Source organism: Oncorhynchus mykiss, chromosome 10 (genome assembly GCF_013265735.2).
Source record: "Oncorhynchus mykiss isolate Arlee chromosome 10, USDA_OmykA_1.1, whole genome shotgun sequence".
Classification (NCBI taxonomy): Eukaryota; Metazoa; Chordata; class Actinopteri; order Salmoniformes; family Salmonidae; genus Oncorhynchus; species Oncorhynchus mykiss.
In genome coordinates, this window is record NC_048574.1 from 25093508 (window position 1) to 25110142 (window position 16635).

The 16635-nt window shown below is 41.6% G+C and overlaps 1 protein-coding gene across 19 annotated transcripts in view; it reads left to right on the top strand.

Moving 5' to 3' along the window:
* The window catches only part of LOC110533530 (neural cell adhesion molecule 1), a 321863-nt gene that overhangs the window by 35781 nt on the left and 269447 nt on the right, over positions 1-16635 (top strand). The gene's annotated exons all lie outside the window — the stretch shown is intronic.

Below are 16635 nucleotides of genomic sequence, written 5' to 3' on the forward strand. Positions count from 1 at the left end.
TTTGAGTGAAAGAGCGGGAAGACTGAGTAACAAAGGAAGAAGCTGTGCTGTCGTAAATACAGTATCTTATGCATTCTAAATTACCGTCCATTTGGAAAAGGGAAATGCAATACATATTTACTCTGATCTGCGCTTCAGTAGGTTGGTGGTAGATGGAAGGCCGTGTTTCCAAACCGAGTCCGTTGTCCTTTGAAGAATGTCTCTGGTGGTCAACTGGATACGTTGTAGCAACGTCGTTGTATGATAGACGGGATACTCTGTCTGTTCCTTCCTAACCCTTGTTTGCAGCTGCTGTTGCTAACTCAACGGCTAGGAGGTATCACTTCTGTAGTGAATAAGACTTCGCAACCAAAGCTCATGCTGATGTTGGCTTCGTTCTGTAGTTATTATCTGAACCATTCTGACATCGGACCGTCGTCCTCACATCCTTGGAACAGGAGGTTACATTTTCGTCAAGGCTTTATATAGTGGAGCGAGAAGGGTGTGTCTGAAATATAACCCATGACTCTTCACAGGGGCGGGCCACTGATTGAGCAGAGCCCTAACCTTATGAAAACCCAATTCTCACATTTTAGAAGCTAAAATCACATTTCGTCCCATCATGAATAATTTCATGTTCCAACATTTAAATTGAACAACAATTCCATGTGAATCCGATAACTCTGATGTGTAGACTTTCCACTGTAGAGTTTATGTCATCTTATCATTGATGAGAATGTCTCAGATGACAACCGAACTGACATCATATTCATTAAGTACCAGTTAATTTCCCCCCACCTTCTGATGTTCCCAGAAGTTCTATGTTAACCAAGGGGTTTGCAAATGTAACATCAGTAGGGTAGAGAGATGAAAAAGGGGGGAAGAGGTATTTATGACTGTCATAAACCTATCCCCAGGCCAACGTCATGACATAGGCAATGTGTGATATTTTAAATGTATGCATTTCAGTCCTTGACTAATACTTTTCTGTATTATGTCATGTTCCATGTGGACCCTAGGAAGAATAGCTGCTGCTTTTGCAACGTCTAATGGGAATCCTAATAAATAACAAAAACCACTCATCAACATCAACCAACATCCTCCCCCCTCTCTCTTTCTCTTTCTACCTTACACGCTCTGGCCCCGGTCTGTCATTCTATTTACATGCCTCATTTTGTTCATTAGGGGGTTATGAGCAAGTCCAAGAACAAAATGCAAGAGAGTGCATTCGGAAAGTATTTCGACTCCTTCCCCTTTTCCACAATTTGTTATGTTACAGCCTTATTCTAAAATTGATTAAATATTTTTTTCTTCATTAATTTACACACTACCCCATAATGACAAAGCGAAAACAGGGTTTTAGAAATATTTGCAAATTTATTACAAATAACAAAACAAAATTCCTTATTTACATAAGTATTCAGACCCTTTGCTACAAGACCAGAAATTGAGCTCAGGTGCGTCCTGTTTCCATTGATCATCCTTGAAATGTTTCTACAACCAGATTGGATTCCACCTGTGGTAAATTCAATTGATTGAACATGATTTGGAAAGGCACACACATGTCTATACAAGGTCCCAGAGTTGACAGTGCATGTCAGAGCAAAAACCAAGCCATGAGGACAAAGGAATTGTCTGTAGAGCACCGAGACAGGATTGTGTCGAGGCACAGATCTGGGGAAGGGTACCAAAACATTTTTGCAGCACTGAAGGTCCCCAAGAACGCAGTGGCCTCCATCATTCTTAAATGGAATAATTTTGTAACCACCAAGACTCTTCCTAGAGCTGGCCCCCCAGACAAATTGATCAATCAGAGGAGAAGGGCTTTGGTTAGGGAGTTGACCAAGAACCGAATGGTCACTTTAACAGAGCCCCAGAGTTCCTCTGTGGAGATGGGAGAACCTTCCAGAAGGACAGCCATATATGCAGCACTCCGAAATTCAGGCCTTTATGGTAGAGTGGCAGACAGAAGCCACTCCTCAGTAAAAGTTACATGACAATCCCGCTTGGCGTTTGCCAAAAGGCACATAAGACTCTCAAGACATGAGAAGCAATATTCTCTGTTCTGATTTAACCAAGATTCAACACTTTGGCCTGAATGCCAAGTGTCACGTCTGGAGGACGTTGAAGCATGGTGGTGGCTGCATCATGCTGTGCGGATGTTTTTCAGTGGCAGGGACTGGGAGACTAGTCAGGATCAAGGGGAAAGATGAAAGGAGCAAGGCGCAGAGAGATCCTTGATGAAAATCTACTCCAGAGCGCTCAGGACCTCAGACTGGGGTGAAGGTTCAACTTCCGGACAACGACCCTAAGCACACAGCCAAGAAAATGCATGAGTGGCTTTGGGACAAGTCTCATTGTCCTTGAGTGGCCCAGCCAGAGCCCAGACTTGTTCCCGATCTCTGGAGAGACCTGAAAATAGCTGTACAGCGACACTCCCCATCCAACCTGACATACCCTGAGAGGGTCTGCAGAGAAGAATGGGAGAAACTCCCCAAATACAGGTGTGCCAAGCTTGTAGCGTCATACTAAAGGCTGTAATCGCTGCCAAAGGTGCTTAAACAAAGTACTGAGTGAAGGGTCTGAATACTGAATACTGAATGTGATATTTCCGTTTTTTTTAATTACTATTACCAAAAATGTCAAAAAGCCTGTTTTTGCTTTGTCATTTTCGAAAAAGGCTGTAACGTATAACATGTGGAAAAAGTCAATGAGTCTGAATACTTTCTGAAGGCACTGTATCTACCAGCTAAACCTCCGTACCCCTTGCTGTAGTACTGAGTCAGAGTAAAAATACTTTCCTGTCATCAGTCTAAAGTGGAAGCTTGCTGCTAAGAATCACTAATGCAGGGGGGAGTTGTGAATCAGCCTTGCTGACTGAACTAAGAGCTGTTTCACTGGGACCGTCTGTCTTCGAGGCTGTGCACATTGTGCTTGTTATCCCTGTCTGCACACACTAACCTAATGTGCTGATGTCATGGGCCTCCAGCCCTGTCCGCCCTTCCTCTCTGTCTTCTCTAGTCGACCATTCCTAGTGAGTGGACAATTCCTAGTGAGGGACTATGATCACAAAGGGATGTGATACTAGCCAAAAGCTTCCATTGGGGGAACCTGACCCATACTTCTAGCACCATGGGTGATGACTTTTGCTGAACGTTTCTATTCTGTAAGTTTAAGGTCAGTAGACCAGTGATTGTGTCTTTAACCCTTGGCTATTATGAAGGTGTGATATCCCAAGCTTACAATCAATACATTTTAGTCCCATTTTATCACCTCTCTAAAGCCAGACAATAAGCTTGATAAGATCAGGCGTGGCTCGCAGTCCACTAGAGGCCTCCATGCATCAGCTCGCTCTCCTCCGGAAGATCCCAAAATAGCCCCAAGGAGAGAACCCAGAAATGTGTCAAGGTTTGCTAGTGGAAACGGCTGATCCTGCTGAGATTAATCTACGTGACTACTCTTTGTTTCGGGGGTGATGTGATAAATCTTGAGAGAGGGAAATATGGCACTCTGGGTATTTGCGTGGGCTTCAGTGCAGTTTGTCTCCCCTTTCCTCTAAATGAAAGTGTGAGTCATCACAGTTTATTGTGTTGGGAAGAGGGCATTGTGACAATTGCAATAGTGCTTATTTATAGTCATATTAATCTTCATGCATGATAGGCTGTGACATTTCTCTATTTTCCCAATGTGGGCACTTGCCTTTAGTAAGCCAGTATGATAATATGAATAATGATATTAGTAGTAGTAGTACTAATCATTTAATTTTAAGATACTTTTATCCACTGATCTGACTAAGATATGACTCAAATGCACATAGTAATGATCATTATCTAAGTCCCTAGATGCCTGGCTGCCTTCAACCGTGTGTGTGTGTGGTGTGGTGTGGTGTGGTGTGGTGTGGTGTGTGTGTGTGTGTGGCGAGTCTTGTTCTCCTATCCTCGTGTGGACCTGAAATCCCCCAAAGTCCCGACAAGGATAGTAAAAGAAGAAATTGTCTCTCGTGGGGACATTTCCCACGTCCCCACAAGGACAAAAGCTATTTTAAGCTTAAGGGTTAGACGTTTGGGTTTGGGTTAAGGTAAGGGTTAGGTTAGGGGTTAGGGAAAATGGGTTTTGAATGGAAATAAATTGTGGGTCCCAATGAGGATAGAAAAACGTGTGTGTGAAAGTGTGCACAATTGTGTTTAAGTGTGTGCGTGCATGAGATGACTGATTCCCAGACAGCCCACAATTGTTTTTACGTTTACTCTCCTGGCTCCAGGGGAACATATGTCATTTTGGCTGAGATGATGGACAATGTGTTAAAGTAGCAGCTGTATACTGGATTTATTTTCACTCCAGTCCCAGATTGGATTTCAGTAAGAGGCTAGTAAGGGAGGCTATGACTGAGATCATTCAGTAGTATGTTCTATCAAGGGACAATTAAACTGTAGAGTGAGAAACAGTAATTGGATAAATTTTTTGTTTTACATTTATCTTTTATCTTTTGCTCTTATCTTTTTATGAAACACTTGGAACACATTAAATCCAGTTATGGATTGCTTATCCGTAATCAAATAGCATGTTACGACAATAGACCAAAACATTTGATTCTCACTGAACTTGGTTAGCATGCAGAGATTTAAGAGTTGTCCTTTCAAACCCCTTTTGCTCCAAACCTTTGAATAACAGGCCAGAGAGTGAGAGAACCCTCATCTGGTATTCCCCGTACTAATCGTCTTTTTACAGCCCTCGTGTTACTTCGCACTTCGGACACTGATCTGTCACTCCAAATTGCTACTGACATTACAGCGAAGCCCTACTGGGTTACCTCTCCCCGGTATACCCCTAATGATATTTTCATGCCTGTTATTCTCTTTATGGCCAGATGTATTTAGAGTGTCCAGTGCATTGGGATTTGGAGTCTTCCAGCAGATGAAGAGAGTACAGTAGACCCCATTATACTCAGCTGAAAGGAATGCTATTATTTAACTTTTCGCGCTCAGCAAGCAGAAATAATGCAGAGCATCATTTATTTACTTTTCGGTGGGTGGAATAAACCCATCCCAGCCCTCCATCCCATCCACCCAAACAGTTTTAACCATTTAGGATGCCCAGACAGTGGCACTGTGTGTTGCTGTCACACTGGCTTACAGTAATTGCTTTTTCTCCAGCATCACCCTGTAATGCGTAGAGCTGATCCCTGAGTATAAATCGCCTGAACTGGTGACACAGTCTCTCTAGTTGGGAAGGATAACAGCTAGTCCTATTCCATTAAACATGCATCGGGAAAAGCCCTCGTCCCTTCAAAGAGAAGAACAAAAGCAACATTTACGCTGCACCTGTCTGCAGTAGTTATACATATATTTTTATATTCCAATATCTTCCCTCTACTGTTTAGCCTAACTGCTTTACTGTCATTCTATTCATTGAGACGTTTTAAAATAGTGTAGACACTTTATTACTGGATACCCCGACTGCTGGTCACGTTTTCAATGCTAATCCTGTCGAATCCAGCAACGGAGCTGGTCCTATCAATTTGTTTATTTTCGAAAGGTTCCTCATAGAATTATTACATTGTTGTCTTGTGGCCTCATGGGTGGAATGTTATAAATAGTTTTCATAATTAATAAACATCATGTTTGTTTTTATTTTATTTATTTTTTACAAATTCCTTTCTATGTCAGTTGTTATATTTCAGTCATCTGATGTATATAAAGTGTAATATTGGGATGCAAACAAAAAATGTAATACATTTCAACTCTATATCTGACATGATACAGGAGTCTTCTTTTTTAAAGCACAACTATGTGTATGAGGTGTATAGTTTTGTTTCAAAGTAAGACCAAGAAACACTCTGTTTGACCCTGATTTAGGCCACTGCAGTAAAAGGTTAACATTCTCATCTTCAACCTAGAATAAAAGCAATAAGTAAAAACAGGAAGTGTACCCATCAATTTGTGTTGTGATTTGTTGAATCAACTCAACTGACATTACAAAAAAATATATTCCATTGCATGAGCCGCATCGGTTAGAGATGCAATATGCAGTAATCGCTCTCCATTTCCTTGTTGAATATTTTTTGAATAGTTTGCCTAATTTCTGTTTATGTGACAAAACAAGCAACGAAAGTGTAGAGAATCATTGTACAATCTCAGACGCTGTGAAATATATTTTCAACAACTACAAATATTATATTTTTAGTTGTTTGAAGCTGGTGTACAAAACCAAACTAAAATATGCAAAAACTAAACTTAAGAATGGGAAGTATAGAAATAGCGAGCTGATCCTCTGCTTATTAGACTTGAGTTCAATGAGAATGACAGATCTATAACTCACAATTCTATGTGAATTTGGTCAAGTTGCCCAAAAAGTTACATATTGCAGTTTTAACATTGTTCATTCAAATTTACTTAATTACCATGGAAATTATTGCATGGCAATACCAGGCACCCAGTGTACCCATTAATGTACCCATGAGTTTACTTACCAGTCAAATTGCCATGGTTAGAAGTTCCAAGCCCATTCTATTTCTATGTTTTTACTCCCCTCGTCATCTCGGATTAACTGATTTGAAACAGCCTAGCTTGCTAATCACAATTGTAATGAAGAAATCTAATTTACAGAAATGTAATCTGCGTCCCAACGTACTTGGCAATTCTTGCTTTAGCATTTAAATCTATTCATTATGATTTATCTCATTCTAATCAATTTGGCTAATGCCATTCTAACAATACATGTGACTTTACTGAGTGAAACATTGTGAATGTGGCGAGAAAGGTTGAATTTGCCCATAAGAGGGTGGGGTGGGGGGGAGGATAGATTACATTTCTGTGAATTAGATTTCTTCATTACAATTGTGAATAGCAAACTAGACGGTTTAAATCAGTTAGTCCGAGATGAGGGGAGTAAAAACATAGAAATATAATGAATAGAACGGTCTTGGAACCTCTAACCATGGCAATTTGACTGTTGGTGGTCAGCACCATAGAAGTCCCTGAATGAGGGGCATGCATTAAGATCTTAGAGAGTTCATGTTGAGGAAGGGGGTTTACTCCTCCTACTCATTCTCATGTGAATTGTGGTTGCAGGAGTTATATTTATCAGTGGAATGCACCATTGGTATATTTATACTGTACTTATGGCTAGAAAATGTAATCATGTGTCGATGTGTAGTAATTTTTTGTTGACACTTCATGCAGCATGTCTTCTGTTTCTTTTGTTAAGTGTCTTTCAATGCTTATAGCCTAGACTTTTTGTTGTGTCAGGGATTTTTAGCATGCAGTGTTTATATAGTAGAATACAGTGTTGAAATCGGTCTACCCATTATCGCTCTTGATATCTCTGTGTGTGTCTTTCAAGAGTTTCTGGCAAAAGGCAGCGCTATGAGATTTCACAAAAACATATAAATGGTCTCATCTTACAATCCTCAGTGGGCTGCCTGAAATGCCCCATAGCCCCACACTTTGAGCTGGTGAAGATCTTGACGACTTGCAAAGAATACTAATGGAAAAGCAATTACCGCTAAAGGGCAGATTGAACACGATTACCTGTCAATATACTGTAGCTGGTCTCATGCTGCTTGTCAAAGCAGACCGGTCTTTGCTCATGTTATTTGCAGTAACTCATAGATGGGTAATAGGCCTCCCTTATCTGTGTGTTTCAGCATTTACAGTAGTAGTGTTGTGGACAAATGGCATAAGGATGCCTTTGAGATGCAGGACAACAAAGGCACCATTGAGAACTCGTCGGAAGCCCTAGCCAGCCAGAGAAATGGACAGAGTCTGTGTAGCTGTTGTGGAGACCACTGATGGTTGCCAGTTGGACTCTGGACCATCTTGGACATGTTTCCTTCAATGTTCACATTTCTGTTTGTCAACAGCTGTTCATGTCTGGTTTGTGAATGTGGTTGTTAGACTTTTTGTTAACACCACCACTGGCAGACAAAGAGAGCACCTATGGTCTCCAAAGAAAAGTCGAGCAGACACTGAATGCTAGTTCTTGATCCTTGTTTGTTACTGCGAATTGGAGCACAGCTAGTTCGAATTTGGATTGATTCCCTAAATTAAGCCATGCCAACTATAATCATTCATGCATAAAGTGAAATGTCTCCAATTTGACGACCAGGGAAATTGTGTGTTCCATTGACTGCTTTTTCCGGCTGCATTCATGAATATTCCCATTTGTAGACTTCAATGTTCCCTGTTCTGATTTCTGTATCTGCTGAATGCTCAGAATAGAAGAACCTTGACTATCACCACAGCTCTACTACTACAGCTGTACTATAATTGAAATTCAAGAGGTGAAATCTGTTTTAGACTAGTTTTGAGGGGTTCTCAAGGCCATAAAATATATCTTGGAGCCTAATGCCTGCTGCCGCTTGCTTCATTCTCACTTCAGCCCACTAAGTGTGATTGATGGTGTCTTCGTGCCTGACCTGTGTGCTGTCGGCTCTGCAGCAGGGAAAGGACTGAGGGGAGAAGGGAAGCCGGGGCAAAAGGAACAAACAGCCCACCGGAACTTTATTAGTCACTGCAAATCATGTGACTGGAGTTTGCACCCCAGAAAGCATTAAAAGGGAACTGCTCATCCCTTGGCTCGGTGCCCATGGGGGCTCTGAGAGCCTGCGGGGGCTCTGAGAGCCTGCGGGGGGTCTGGGACAGTCTGCGGTCCCCGCTCTCCACAGGAAGTCAAAGAGCCAGAGAAGCGCTAGGTAAAGGAGGGGGCATTCTTTGTGTATTTCATAGTTGATGTTTTCACTATTATTCTACAATGTAGAAAATAGTAAAAACAAAGAAAAACCCTGGAATGAGTACGTGTGTGTAAACTTTTGACTGGTACTGTATGTGTAATGTTAACTGACTTGTACAGAAGCGACCTCAACTGCTGCAGTAAAGAGAAATTGTGCTGCTCTTTGATTTTCATGAGACGTGGAACGTGTAGCTTGTTGGCCAACCATTTATTTTACTAGGCAAGTCAGTTAAGAACACATTTTTATTTTCAATGACAGTTAACGGCCTGTTCAGGGGCAGAATGACAGATTTGTACCTTGTCAGCTCGGGGGTTTGAACTTGTAACCTTCCGGTTACTAGTCCACCGCTATAACCACTAGGCTACCCTGCTGCCCCTGCCAACCATAAGTCAGCAAAGTGGAAATAGGCTACAGTCATAGAGCCTCTGTGTGGGGCAAGTGTTAGGAGATATCAAATCAATGAATTAGAAGTTAAAGGCGAAGGATAGGCTACAATGACCAAGAGCCAACAGGTAGGCTGCTAAATTATATTCTAAACGGAGTTGTTGTTTGTAACTGTGTAGGACGAGAGCGCATACAGCCTCAATAAGCCTAGCTAGCTAGGTAGCTTAACTAGCTTCTGCCGGTTTGATGCAGTCAGGTACTATGTCATCATATTGGATGATAAATAACCAAGTTATGGCAGCTATTAGTCTACTATAGTGTGAGTCGCCTTGGTCGTTTGCTATCTCTCGTCTCTCCTTCCCTCCTCCCTGTTGTCCTTGCCCTGCTGCAGAGCCGTGTCACTCGCTCACACTCACAGTAGCCTACACACACAGCATGGCCCCTACTAGAGCATCACCTCTCTCTAACTCCTCTCCCTTACGCTTTATCAGCTTTGGTTAATAACGTAGCTTAAAAATGTACTTTTCTGCTACTTCCCTCACTTGGTCTGGATCCGATAAGGTCTAAACGGAACTGGTCTATTTGTCTTCGGGTCCATTCAGAACCTCTTATGTCAGACCCATTGTAATTACACAGAAACCCTGCCCAACTTCGCTCCAGGAGGCAATCTAAGCTGAGTGACCTCTCAGAGCCACCCTCCTTTCTGAAAAACATTTGGGGAAACAATCCTTCTCTGACCCCCCTCTGTAAGGGACCAGAGGGACACCTCCATAGCATATCAGCGCTTCCACAAAATCCATTAACTTTACCATGGTATCAAAGGCTGACTTCTTATTTATGGCATTTGATATTGAACTATGCATCTGGACGTGTTTCAAGCCTGCACCCCCATATATCTTGGTAGTGAGTGTAAAATGTTCCCAGTCGTTGTTTTTATGCATCACGGAGAGGCCCAGTACTAAAGTTTGTCAGTCAGGCCAGGTTGTTGGCCTTGTTGTTGGCCAACTTATTGGCCTTGTTCGAAGCTCGGGTTCAATTTCAGTACTCTCAGCACAAGTAGTTCACTCTTAACGGCAAGTAATAGCAAGCACTTTTCAAGGTCGTGATCCGTACTGAGGAGTAATTCTAGTCTGTATGGATGACAGGAGTCAGACAGTGTTATTGGACTGCAGCCTTTTGGGGAGTTAATTTCTGACTATTGGAATGCAGTCAGTCTAATCACTAAGGCTGCAATCGCGAACTGTCACAATGATTACTGAACAGGTGGAGATTGAGATCACACACATAGACTGAGCGATCTTGTTTGTTTGATCTAAAGTAACAACACGAGTTTCCCAGAAATATTGTACGTCAGAGCTGATCCCATTCACATTACAATGTCCTGTGTAGCTCCCAAGCTTGGTTTACTGCAGATCTCCAATCCTGATTTGTTCGATGATACGGTGTGTGTCACGGGTGAGGAAGTAATCCCCAAGGGTGGGAGATGAGATGGGAGAGGGCGGTGGTGAAAAATCACAGTCATGTTAACCAAGTCATCATCAATTTTGCTTGGTCAAGCTCTGATCACATGATCTTTTGCTGGGGGATTATAGGGGAGCTAAATTCTAGATGTTCCATCTTCTGTGGCTCAAATGAATCAGGATAAAACTCTACCGTGGGGCTTAACTTTTCCCTCGTCATATTACAGCTCTCGCCCTGCGCACCCAATGTGCTTTGCCTAGTTCAGTCGTAGTTATCGTCACACTATGGACACTATAAGATCCCATATGAGACATATGTTGACCAATAAATCAATCAAGGTGTCCAAATACTGTCTTCGATGCAATTAAATGCTATATTTATTAGGTTAACGAAAGAAAACACACACACACACACACATGTAGGATCTTAACTTGATCACCCTGTTGCATGAGAATTTAAAACTTGTAGTGTATTTGAGGTTTAAAAAGGGTTCTGAAGTTTGTAAGTTCCACTTTGAAATTTCAGACTAGATTTTCCATTACGAAAAATATATCAACCCCTACAAAATTGTCCATTATTAATTATAATCCACATAATTAGCATTTCCTGTTGCTGCAGGATTATTGTCCTGCTGTAGCAAACTGGCTTAAATTAAGATCCTACACCTGTACACACACACGTACACGGCAAATTCCCTCCCTCTCACACAGACAGACACACCCCCACAAACACAAACTGAATAAATACCTAGTGCCTTGTAACTCACGGACCCAGTCCCTTTTCATGTGAGGGAGCTCCCAAAGAACATATAAAAATGTAAGCTCACTTATCTCTTGCAAATCCTAATGAGGGAAAGCGTTAACTCATGTCACTTAAGGGGTTCGTCAGACTCATTTAATAGCCTTGTTTTCAGGAGGGCTTGAAGCTAGTGCTAATAGACTGACAGCTATATCCCACTTCCTTTATCTTTTAATGAACCACACTGTCACGGACAGCTCGGGTTTATAATGGAGGCCAGTTGTTGTTATTGGTCAACTGCTAGTCATAGCGGTGCCACCGACTACATGCCTGAAGCAGTGCAGTGTTTATTTGTGAGTGGCTATTGTGAGACCTTATCTTCAGCTTTCCCCCACGACACTACTGTACGCACGCACACACGCACACACACACACACACACACACACACACACACACACACACACACACACACACACACACACACACACACACACACACACACACACACACACACACACACACACACACACACACACACAATTTCTGCCTGAACACTTCATGGCTCACTGTGAAGGTTAACATCTTTAGCCTTGCAGTGGGACTCGGCTTATTAGAGTCTTGGTGGCTCTGAATCGATACATTAGTACCCTTTTTATGCTCAGGCCAGGGCCAAATCCAGGGGGACACCACGAGACCAACCACCTTATCAGCTTTTTCTCTTCTCTGATTGATCATCCCCTCATCTCATTAGTCTGTACGAGAGACACTGACATGAAAGGTACCAGAGAAGACAACAAAGGATCACTCGCTTATATTGAAATATTTATTTGCGGCCTGGAGTTTAACACCCCTCTCTACTCCTCCTAGTCCAAATCTCAACATCTGAAAGCATTTATATTTATTTTCTTCTAATATTATTTTATAATACAGAACAATGCGAGTGATTGCATTCTTGAGCAAATGAGCAAAAGCTCATTGCATGTGTTTATTCTAACTGTATTTTCTTTGGCATCTGCTGACTGCAAAGCTGTAGGGCTATCGCTGAATCAGTAGTATGTTTCAGTTTTACTGGCTCATGTTCAGCAGGGCCGTTTATTTACAATATCCTGAGAGGGGGATCTGAGAAGAGGAACATCTGTGAGTGATTGAGACAATTTCTTTTTTTTAAAGATGACAGGACCCTCTAAAGTGCTGCATGCATATACATTACGCATCATAGACCCTTTGCGGTGTGAGGAGCATCCGTATAAATAAACTACCGTTCAGCCTGGCAGGAATGAGCCTTAAGTAATCGCAATAGTCTACTGTGACGAAGGTTGAAAGTAGAAGCAAAAAAACAAGTTACTGCTAACGTCTCTTAAGGTTAATTTAAACCAGTTTTAAATCCCTGCTCTATCCACCCATACATAACCTCACCTCAGGCAGACAGATTGTTGGATTCAGAAGTCAGCCACACTGCTATCTTTGGCAATATAAATCAGCTCAGAGTTCTGGACCACTTTCAGAGGGCTTTGATTGGCTGCTGGACTTTGTAAACTCGCAGGGCCGCTCACCTTTGGGAGAAAGTTGGACAGGCGGCGGCCATCGTTGAAATGATAATAGAAGAGATGAGGGAGAGAGGGATGATTTAGCTAGCCTAACCAAGGTGGAAGGCACAAGATGGTTTAGAAGAGATAAGCCCAGGGAGATAGCACTCGTGTTTACCAGAGGGATAGAGATATGGTGAGAGGCTTAAGGAAGGGTAGGAAGATGAAGGGATTGAGTGGCAATCTTCAGATCAACAAGGTTGTAGAGACTATGATAATTAACCCACAATGGGTTTGGAGAGAAATAAAGGGTAGTGTGCAGAGGCTTATTATTTGAGCCGACGGCCCCCTCTTAAGGATCCGCCACTTTTTTCACATTTTCGCCTAAAATTACATACCCAAATCTAACTGCCTGTAGCTCAGGCCATGAAGCAAGGATGTGAAAATTCTTGGTACCATTTGAAAGGAAACACTTTGAGGTTTGAGGAAATGTGAAGGGAATGTAGGAGAATATAACACAATAGATCTGGTAAAACATAATACAAAGAAAAAAACAACTGTTCTTTAAATATTATTTGTACCATCTTTGAAATGCAAGAGAAAGGCCATAATGTATTATTCCAGCCCAAATGCAATTCAGATTTTGGCCACTAGATGACAGCAGTATATGTGCAAAGTTTTAGATTAATCCAATGAACCATTGTATTTCTGTTCAAAATGTTGTATCAAGACTGCCCAAATGTGCCTAATTGGTATATTAATAACTTTTGATGTTCAAAATTGTGCACTCTTCAAAAAATAGCATGGTATCTTTTCACTGTAATAGCTATTGTAAATTGCACAGAGCAGTTAGATTAACAAGAATTTAAGCTTTCTGACAATATCAGATATGTCTATGTCCCGAGAAATGTTCTTGTTACTTACAACCTCATGCTAATCGCATTAGCCTACATTAACTCAACCGTCCCGTGGACGGGACACCGATCCGAAAGAAGTTTTAGTGTCCTTCCAGAAGAAGCCTGACTTTGATCATTTCTTGTTGTCCTCTGCTGATTGTTCTGTATTCATTTCCAAAGTGGAGAATGTATTGCAGGTGATGAGCTTGATTCAATCTAATTCACTGTTTCCCAACATATGAGCCACACCTCTCCTGGATAGAGAACTGTTGGGGTCGTTAAAGATTTCCTCAATAAAAACTTGTGGCTCTCGGTACCATCATACAAAAGATTTGCCTCGCCTAATAACAGTATGTCAGAAATGGGACCTTTAAATCTGAGTTCTCCATCTTGCCGTAGCAGATATTGCTTGTCTGCCTCCACCAGCTACGTTTGTGACAACAGGGCATTTGTCACCGCACAAACCTGTTAAAACAGGGTGCACCAAGCGTTCACTTTTAGAATGACACAGCATTAAATCTGTGACAGGTGCATTGAAGAGGCAATGTTATCTCGACAGGGTTCAGAACCGTACTCTTTGTGTTACATGACAGGTGACTGATGGGAATCACAACTCTCTCTCGTCTGTCTTGGGGGAAATGTATTTTTGTTCCGAATACAGCCCACGTCTAGTATTTCTGTCCACGGAAATTGAGATATGAGGGGTTTTTCATTTTGAGTATTGACAAACATGTAACATGCATGGGCACTCCTTCGCTTTGTAATTTGGTATTTGGCCGGTGTTGACATTAGCTCTATCACTGTAAGCTCACCCAAACAAACTATAAAAGAGCTGAGTAAATGGTCGATTTCATTTGCCAGAGAAGCAAAGGTGTCGTTTTGCCTTCTAAAGTTTTTGCAAATTTGAAACTGCTGCTATTTGTTTTCTCAAGTCATTCAATTCCTTCATGTTACAGAGTCCTGAATAAAAGCGAATCAATTATGTGAACAAGTGCAATAGGAGGGCAAAAGTACAGCAGGCGGGATAGCAGCAGCAATGCTGTCCTCCATAAAGCACATTGGTAAACCAAGTACATTGGAAAGATGCATGTCTGCTGGCTGAATAGATGCTGAACCCAGTCTATCATAATAAAACTGGACTCCATAGAATGGAGTTCGATGAGGAAATAGACTGGCCTCTTAAAGAGCAGTGTGTGTATAGGGCCTGCAGATCAGTGGCCTGGGAGTCAAGAGTACCAGGGCCTGGATGAACCACAGATAAGGAGTTAATGATGATGATTACAATTAAATTCAGCAGCGAGCGAAACAAAAGATAGCAGGGGAGATAGTGTTTCCCATTAGGGGTCTGACAGGCTGTCAGCAATGATTGTCTGTGCACAGGTTGAAGGGCAAAATGCACTGTCATATTGATAAAAGTAATTGCGTTTTCTGTAATCTCTGAGAGGCTCGAGGTTCAGATTAGCATATTTTTCTAAATGGCCTGATACTTCACACACATTAATTGGTGTAGGCTTGATAGCTCTCTTTCTCTCTCTCTCTACAAGATGCAGGATCTCAGGTGTGCCAGCTTGCGAGGTAACAAAAATAACCCCAACAACAAACCTTGTCAATTTGAATAAGAGGACATAAGTCATTTTGAGGGAAGTTGTTAAATCTCGGGAAAAGTTTATTTGTTCCCAGGGGAACACAAGAGAAGATTGGCACATGCGAAACATTGCAAAATCTAGGACTCAGCACAAGGATTAGCATGCCAATTAGATTTTGCAAACATATTAAACCACATCTGTCATTACCAGTCAGTGTTTTCCAGGCAAAAACACTCAATTCTTTACATTTCTTTCTCCACTAACCAGTTTGTTTAAAAAAGTTTTTAAAGTCTTCATATTTCATTGACCGCCTTACTTTCCCCGGCAGTCTAGAACTTCTTTGTTACCCAGAGCTCATAGATTCTGGATGTTGTAGGGCACTCCACTCACTTTGTAGCAGGAGGATTCTGTGTTGTAAAGGGTTATTAAATGAAAATGTCACTGGAGGAAACATGAGATCCCAATGGAATATGCCCAAATGCCTCAGCAGATATAGGCTTAGGCCTACTACCAAGTTTTTGCTAATTTATGGTCAGAACTAATATCAATATTTCACAATTGGCAATGGCGATAATGTCACATTATGGCAGTCATTCAGGAAAATCATTGCTTTTTTATGCTATGTTGTTTACTAAGGTTCTGTGAGCTGTTAGCCAGTGTGCTTTTGGCTTGGCTTGAAGCGTTTTTAGCTTACCTTACCTCAACCTGTCAGGGGGAGTGCTAGTAATGATGAAGAGGGGCCTCAGTGGGCCAGTGGTGTCTGTCTGATTTAAGTGTAGGTTAGTCGAAGCAGGGCTCTTATCTGTTTGTAACTGCTTCTTTGGAATGACTGTCTCACCTGTCTAGCCCCTTTGAACAGTTCTTTTGGCACAACCACAATTTTGCAGGAACATATTAAGCAGTCAAAGACAGGTTCATCGAGAGACTGCAGATTGCCATTGTTGAGACAGAAAATAGTTAACTCCAGATGCTGAGATTGTCCAGAAATAGAACTCTCTGAAGAACACTGTTTAAATTTGTATTCCCTTTCATACAATACCATGATTCCATTCATGGTTTGTGGTTTCCTCAGCTGTTGTGTTTTTGTTGTGGGTAAATCTGTCTCAGTATTGTTATTATTCCCGTATTCCTACAAAAACTCTACTCTAAATGGTTTAGCTGGGTCTTTAATGTTATTTCTCCACAATAAAGTGTCCGCTTACTTGCAGAGTCTGTTAATATTTTGGAGTGCAGTGCTGTAGAGAGACATATTAATGTTGAGCTTTTTTATCCAATTCTAGGAATAGCACTTTTCTTCAAATCAAAAACATGTTGGCTTCTTTCTCAGTGGACAA